The sequence below is a fragment of the Helianthus annuus genome, chromosome 6 (genome assembly GCF_002127325.2).
Source record: "Helianthus annuus cultivar XRQ/B chromosome 6, HanXRQr2.0-SUNRISE, whole genome shotgun sequence".
Lineage (NCBI taxonomy): Eukaryota > Viridiplantae > Streptophyta > Magnoliopsida > Asterales > Asteraceae > Helianthus > Helianthus annuus.
The window spans coordinates 137,873,782-137,880,928 of NC_035438.2; positions in this window are offsets into that span (position 1 = coordinate 137,873,782).

A 7,147-nucleotide genomic window follows, 5' to 3' on the forward strand; every position below is an offset into this window, starting at 1 on the left:
ACGCATAAATGCATAACGGGTAACCAAATGAATTATATACAGGTCTCAAATGTTATTATTCTTAGGATATGTTAATACAACAGTAGGATGTTAACATATATGCCCAAAAAGTATTTAAAACCAATTTAAGTCCCGTAGGGGTATTTTGGTCATTTTACCCTTTATAAAAGAGGTTTAATAGTAAACTGAGGTTCTGGTCTAAAACATTCAGTAAAAATATTTATTTTATCACATTACATCAGTAAGATATCATACATATGTGAGGTTTACCATTTATGGCCAAACTATGCCACGAAAGGGTATTTTGGTCATTTCACATATGCTTTTAAGGACATTTTTGGAAGTCTGGGTTCATGACTTATACCTACTGTAATAATATTAAATTTATTTAAAAATTCAGTAGGTAACAAGTCTTAGGTGTTAAATATGGTTTGAAATCATACTATACACCTAGTTAGCGTAAAAATCGCTAATTGACGATAATTAAGATGTTTATGGAAATCTGAGATTTTGATCAGTCTTTGTAATATATCAATTTTTTATATATAAGAATTATAGGTTGTTTAAATTCATTATCCACTAGTAACTAGTTTTATTTTTAAAATAAATTATTCGACCCATATAGTTTTAGAAACTATTTTATATATAATTGGTTGAAATGTGATACTAATTCATTGGCTTGTATATGTGTGACATTCCTATTTTCTATATTAAAATAAAGTATATGAAACTTTATTATTAGACGAGTAGATTACAGGTAAGTTGTCCGTTAGAAATATGAAGTACCTAGACAGACCTAGGAACCGTTTAATAATTAAATTATATTATAAAAATACATTATATTTGAACCTACTTCGTTTTTAATGAAACTTGGTTCAAAATGTAGATAAGATTATTCTCGTTCTAATAACATATTTATTGTTTTGTAAAACGTCATATTTTGAAAATTATAAGCGCCAAATAAGTGAAGCAGCTGAATTAATTAGAAAATAAAAAACAAACTAAACATTTAAGTGAAAGATTTCATGTATGTTGCAGTTAATTCATGTTAGTGTAGGTGTCAAAAAATTAGAGAAAAAGGAATCTTGCATTGTGATGTATACGTGTAGGTCATGTATACGTGTAGGTTTAGGAGGACTCCAAAAGGTTTGGTAAAAGCTTATAAATACAAGAAGCCTTCAGTTGAAAAAAATTGCTACCATCTCCTTTATGTCTCGCAAACTTTCCCTCTTCATTATTCTATTTAATTTTTTTTCATTAATCATAATAGTAATAAAGCCCTGTCCTGTTTTAAGTGTTTTAACTCACGATCACTGATACACTTTCCGATTGATCTGGAGCCCCATAACACATGTCAAGGCTCTGCCCCAACTAAGTTTGTTGGGGTTCTGTCTCGTGATATAGGGATAAGGTTGAATTAGGGTTACTATACTTAACACGAGTGCATATATATATATATATATATATATATATATATATATATATATATATATATATATATATATATATATTAAAATAGCTCAGAAGTTATACCCAAGATTTATACCAGGAGGCTTTCTAGTTGAATCCTAAAGTTACAACGTGAGTTATTCTCCTTTCTCACAGTTTGTGAGTCATTCTCCTTTTTTATCATTTTTTTGTGATATAGTTATATTTTAAAAATGCTTTTACACTATTAAATCATTTAACAAAAATCTCTTTTTGTCATCATGACTAAACTAATCTTATCTTATAAATATTTTCGTTGCAATCTATAAGTTAAGGAATTTAATTACACACTTACAAAGTTAGAAGTGAAAATCTGCATGGTCTCTAATTTTCTTAAAAAAAATATAAACCAAATAAAATTGTTTACCCCATTAAATTTATGCTATAAATCACTAATGATTAGATTCCTCAACATCATATTGTTTTGAGTTTTGACAAAGCATTGTAATGTAATTTTGTTCTACCTTCTATTTGGAAAAAAAAAAACAATGTAACATATGACAACAATGATATATTATGTGAATGCAAACGATACATGATAATTAATAAAACTTTATGAATGATTGAAATAAATCTATAAAATAGAGCTTTATTAATCATTATTAAAGTATATTAGTAAACCTAAATTACTATTAACATTATAAAATAATGTATATCATAATAAAATATGTCAAATATAATATATTCTACTTTTAATATACTAAGGTTATATTTTAAATCTTAGTCACGATAAAATATTAAATAATAACATTACAATTATTTAATTAATGTATTATATTTGATATAGTTATAGCTATCAATTTGACAGAAAATGATATATTTCATTTTCTGGGCTAATTGGTTTTGTGTCATAGAAAATATATTTGACAAAGTAATGTCATGGGACACTATTAAATTCAGAGTCACTAGTTGAGAGAATGATCAACAGTGATATGACCAGAGTCACTAGTTGAGAGAACGATCAACAGTGATACTGTCACACCCCCAAAATCCCACCTGCGGAGTACTACCGCTTGGAGGCGTGACTGACCAGGATCCAGCCACCAATCATACTGAACAAGCATATAAGTAATTATAAAAGTTTAACCAATACGATTGGTGTTTCAAAACAAACAAGTTAAGTTGCAAGCGGAAGCATAAGTTTAAAGTTATAACATAAGTTCAAAAGTTTCAAGTTTAACATAGCACGTAGCAATCCGTGTCCCACAACGATCCTCCTCCATGCAAGCTCCAGCTGAGTACCTATGGTCCTGCAAAGCATGTAGTAACGAGTCAACAACTAGTTGAGTGAGTTCACGGGTGGGCGTTTGTTTTAGTTATTCCGAAAACAGTTTTTCCTTTAACTGGCAATCCTGCCGTGGGGGTTACCCCATAGTTTAAAAACGTGACCTGTTCATTCCCAGTTACTCCGGCATTCCAGCCGTGGGGGCTACCCCATGTTAGTTATCAGGCATTTCGGCCGTGGGGGCTACCCCATGCGTACACTAGACTCGTTACCATATCGACTGCTGACTGTAGTCATGTTTATGTGCCCTGAAAACATCAATGTCTATCATCATTGACGTGCCCCAGATCCATTAGTTCACGCCCGTCCTCTGTGGCACGGTGTGAGGCTTGTCAGACCTAAATAGCGCTATCTAACTAATGACCCGCTCGCCATTGGCCCGACGATTAGTCGATACAAAAAGGAGGGACTTCGTGATAGAGTTTTAGTCTAGTACGTTTATCCGTCCGTCCGGACGAGGAATCACATTCCTGAACCACTGACGTCCTACCCAAGGAGGACGAGGAAACCACGTTCCTTAACCCCGTTCCCAACCCAGGGAATCCCATGCTTTGTAGAGGGTGTGAACTCACCTTGGTTTGCTCGGCAGTTTAATCACAGAAAGTCAATCAAGTCGCAAGTAGTCAATAACGTCCTAACACGGATATCACTTATAATCAGACTCAAGCCAGCAATGCACGTATGTTTAACACGTATGGCAAACACGTTTAACAGTTCACAGTATTCTTAATCAACAGTAGCACATACGGTTCACAAGTTCAGCCCAACTACTTAGGCCCAAACACGTAATAACTGTTAACACAGAAGTCCACAAGGCCGGCCCATTAACTAAGGCCCAAAAGTGTGGTCTCGAGTCGCAACCGGACTCGCAAGCATGGTCTCGAGTCATGCTGTGTGTGCTAATCTCAGGTGGTTGCGAGTCGCAACCGGTGTCGCAACCGTGGTTTCGGCTTGTCATGCTGAGGTCTCGAGTCGCAACGGGACTCGTAACCTGTGGTTTCGGCTTGTCCTGTTATGGTTGCGAGTCGCAACCGCGTGGTCTCGAGTCATCACGCTGTGGTTGCGAGTCGCAACTGGTTGATTGCGAGTCGGTATGCTGTCATTTTCACGATCAGGTGCTGATGCAGATATGGTCAGCTTAATGGTACAATATAATCAGGCCCAAATCAGGAAACTACCAATAGAATTTCACTAACATGTTTTCCTAATCAGGTTATTGGTCAAAGTGGATCAAAATCACAAGGGTTTTCATATCTTAACTATCATTCAAAGTGTTCTTCCTATGTTCAAACACTTATTCAAGTTCTTCATAACATAAACAACACTTAATCAACCAAAACTATGAACAACTATCAATATACAATTTACTAGCATGCATCCTACATGACAAACATGTTCATTAGCCGATTGTTTGGTATAACACCCATTTTTTTTTTTTCGGATCCAAATCTAAGTGCAACCAACAACATCATTCACCCTTTTTAAACATATAATGAACCGGTTTTTAACATCAAACATTTATGCCTAGTTCAACTTATGACAAGAAACATTCATGAGCCGATTTCCTTTCAAAACATCATGCATATAGTTTCATCTTTTGACAACAATTAGTTATTTCATCAAACAAACTTTTTGATAAACAATCATTTCATGTAAAAGGAACAACCTAGCCATCAAACTCAAACACTAAACATAATCATGAATCACTAATATTCAACAAAACATCAAGAACACTAACCGGTTATGGGTTTCGAGGGTGTGTGAAAAGCTTCCAACCGGGTGTGTGTGTGAGCCGATCCAAGTCCAAAGATTCCAAGAATGATGAAGTGTTTGTGTTCTAGAGTTTAAGTGAGAGAGAAAGTAGGAGAGTGTGTGGGTGTAATGTTTCAACAAATGATAAAAACTAACTAAGGTATGGTTTATATAGTCAAGTTCCAAGTGTGTGCACCCTTCATGGGTTTCGAGTGGGGTTTACGGCCCAAAGGCCCAACCGGCCAAAGGTTCTCGGCCCAAAGGCCCATTCGGTCACTATTCACTCGAGACTTCATGGTCTCGAGTCGGGTTCTTTGTTTTCGGGTTGGGTTCTCGGTTCACATAAAACACGTACACACATATATACAAATGCACACATACGAAGCACATAAAAGTTCACGTTTATCATTAAGTTTGATCGGTTAACTAGTCACCAAAACGTACAAGCAAGTTACATCGAGACACAACGAAAGGTTCTAGATTTCGAGTTGTCACATCATCCCCAAGTTGAAAGAAATTTCGTCCCGAAATTTGATGGCACTCACTGAGGAAGCTAGTCAAGTTGCATGGTTTTCCCGGTTATCCTGGGGTGTCACATCCACCCCCCGTTGATCTGGAATTTCGTCCCGAAATTCCGTAGCTTCAGCCTCAGTAGCGTTTGTACTGTTCTCAAACAGTTGGGGATACTTTTGTTTCATCCGATCTTCGCGCTCCCAGGTAAACTCTGGACCGCGACGTGAGTTCCAACGAACTCGAACAAGAGGTATTCTAGTGCTCTTGAGGACCTTAACATCCCGGTCCGTGATCTCGACAGGTTCTTCGACGAATTTCAACTGTTCGTCGATCGTGAGTTCCTTCAGAGGAACTACGTGCGTCTCATCTGACAGACACTTCTTCAGATTTGACACATGGAAAACGTTGTGAACTGCACCGAGTTCTACTGGTAATTTCAGTCTGTAGGCCACCTTGCCTATTTTCTCAAGGATTTCGAAAGGTCCAACATATCGTGGGTTGAGTTTGCCGCGTTTACCAAAACGAACCACACCCTTCCAGGGTGAAACTTTGAGTAGAACCCGCTCCCCAACCTGGAGCTCAAGTGGTTTCCTGCCCTTATCGGCGTATGCCTTTTGACGGTCACGAGCGGCCGCCATGCGTTGTCGTATTTGAGCAATCCGCTCAGTAGTGTCTACCACATGCTCTGGACCAGTGATTTGACTATCTCCCACCTCTGCCCAACAGAGGGGTGACCGGCATTTACGTCCGTACAATGCCTCAAACGGAGCAGCTTTAATGCTGGTGTGGTAGCTGTTATTATACGAGAATTCCACGAGTGGCAGATGTCTTTCCCAGCTGTTGCCAAAGTCGATTACACAAGCGCGAAGCATGTCTTCTAATGTCTGAATAGTTCGCTCGGACTGCCCGTCCGTCTGTGGGTGATACGCTGTGCTCATATCAAGACGTGAGCCAAAAGACTTGTGCATTGCCTGCCACAGTTCCGAAGTAAAACGTGCATCTCGATCGGAGATGATAGAAGTGGGCACCCCGTGCCTCGAAACAACTTCCTTGAGGTATATCTCCGCCAGAGTGGAGAATTTATCTGTTTCCTTGATTGCCAAGAAGTGTGCGGATTTTGTGAGTCGATCCACGATCACCCAGATAGTATCGTTTCCGCGCTGTGATCTAGGTAGGCCAGTAACGAAATCCATGGAAATTTGCTCCCACTTCCATTGTGGTATCTCTGGTTGTTGGAGTAGGCCTGAGGGTTTCTGATATTCCGTCTTGACTCGCGCACAAGTCAAACACTTGCTGACGTAAGTTGCTATGTGGGCCTTCATGCTAGGCCACCAATACGTAGTTTTAATATCGTGGTACATCTTGTCCGAACCAGGGTGTACCGAGTAGCGAGATTTGTGTGCTTCATCCATCACAAGTTCTCGTAAGTCGCCATAGAGTGGGACCCAAATGCGTCCTGTTACATAATAAGCACCGTCTTCCTTCTGTTCTAAGCTTTGCCTTGACCCGCGTAGGGCTTCGGCTCTAACGTTCTCTGGTTTCAGTGCTTCTATCTGAGCAGCTCGTATTTGCGAAGGTAGACTAGAATGGATCGTGAGTTGTAAAGCTCTTACGCGCTTAGGCGTAGTGTCCTTTCTACTCAGGGCGTCGGCCACAACATTGGCCTTGCCCGGGTGATACCTGATAGAGCACTCGTAGTCATTCAGCAGCTCGACCCATCGTCGCTGCCGCATATTCAGTTCCTTCTGCTTGAATATGTGTTCTAAACTTCTGTGGTCGGTGTAGATGGCGCACTTGGTTCCGTACAGGTAATGCCGCCATAACTTAAGTGCGAAAACAACAGCTCCCAGCTCTAAATCATGCGTAGTGTAGTTCTTCTCGTGAACTTTGAGTTGTCGTGAGGCGTAGGCTATGACTTTATCTCGTTGCATCAATACACAACCAAGACCCTGAATTGATGCATCACAGTAAACCACAAAATCATCTGTGCCCTCTGGCAGTGAAAGAATAGGTGCACTACAAAGTCTATCCTTTAGATGCTGAAAAGCTAACTCTTGTGCATTTCCCCAATGATAAACAACGCCTTTCTGCGTTAGTAGGGTGAGAGGC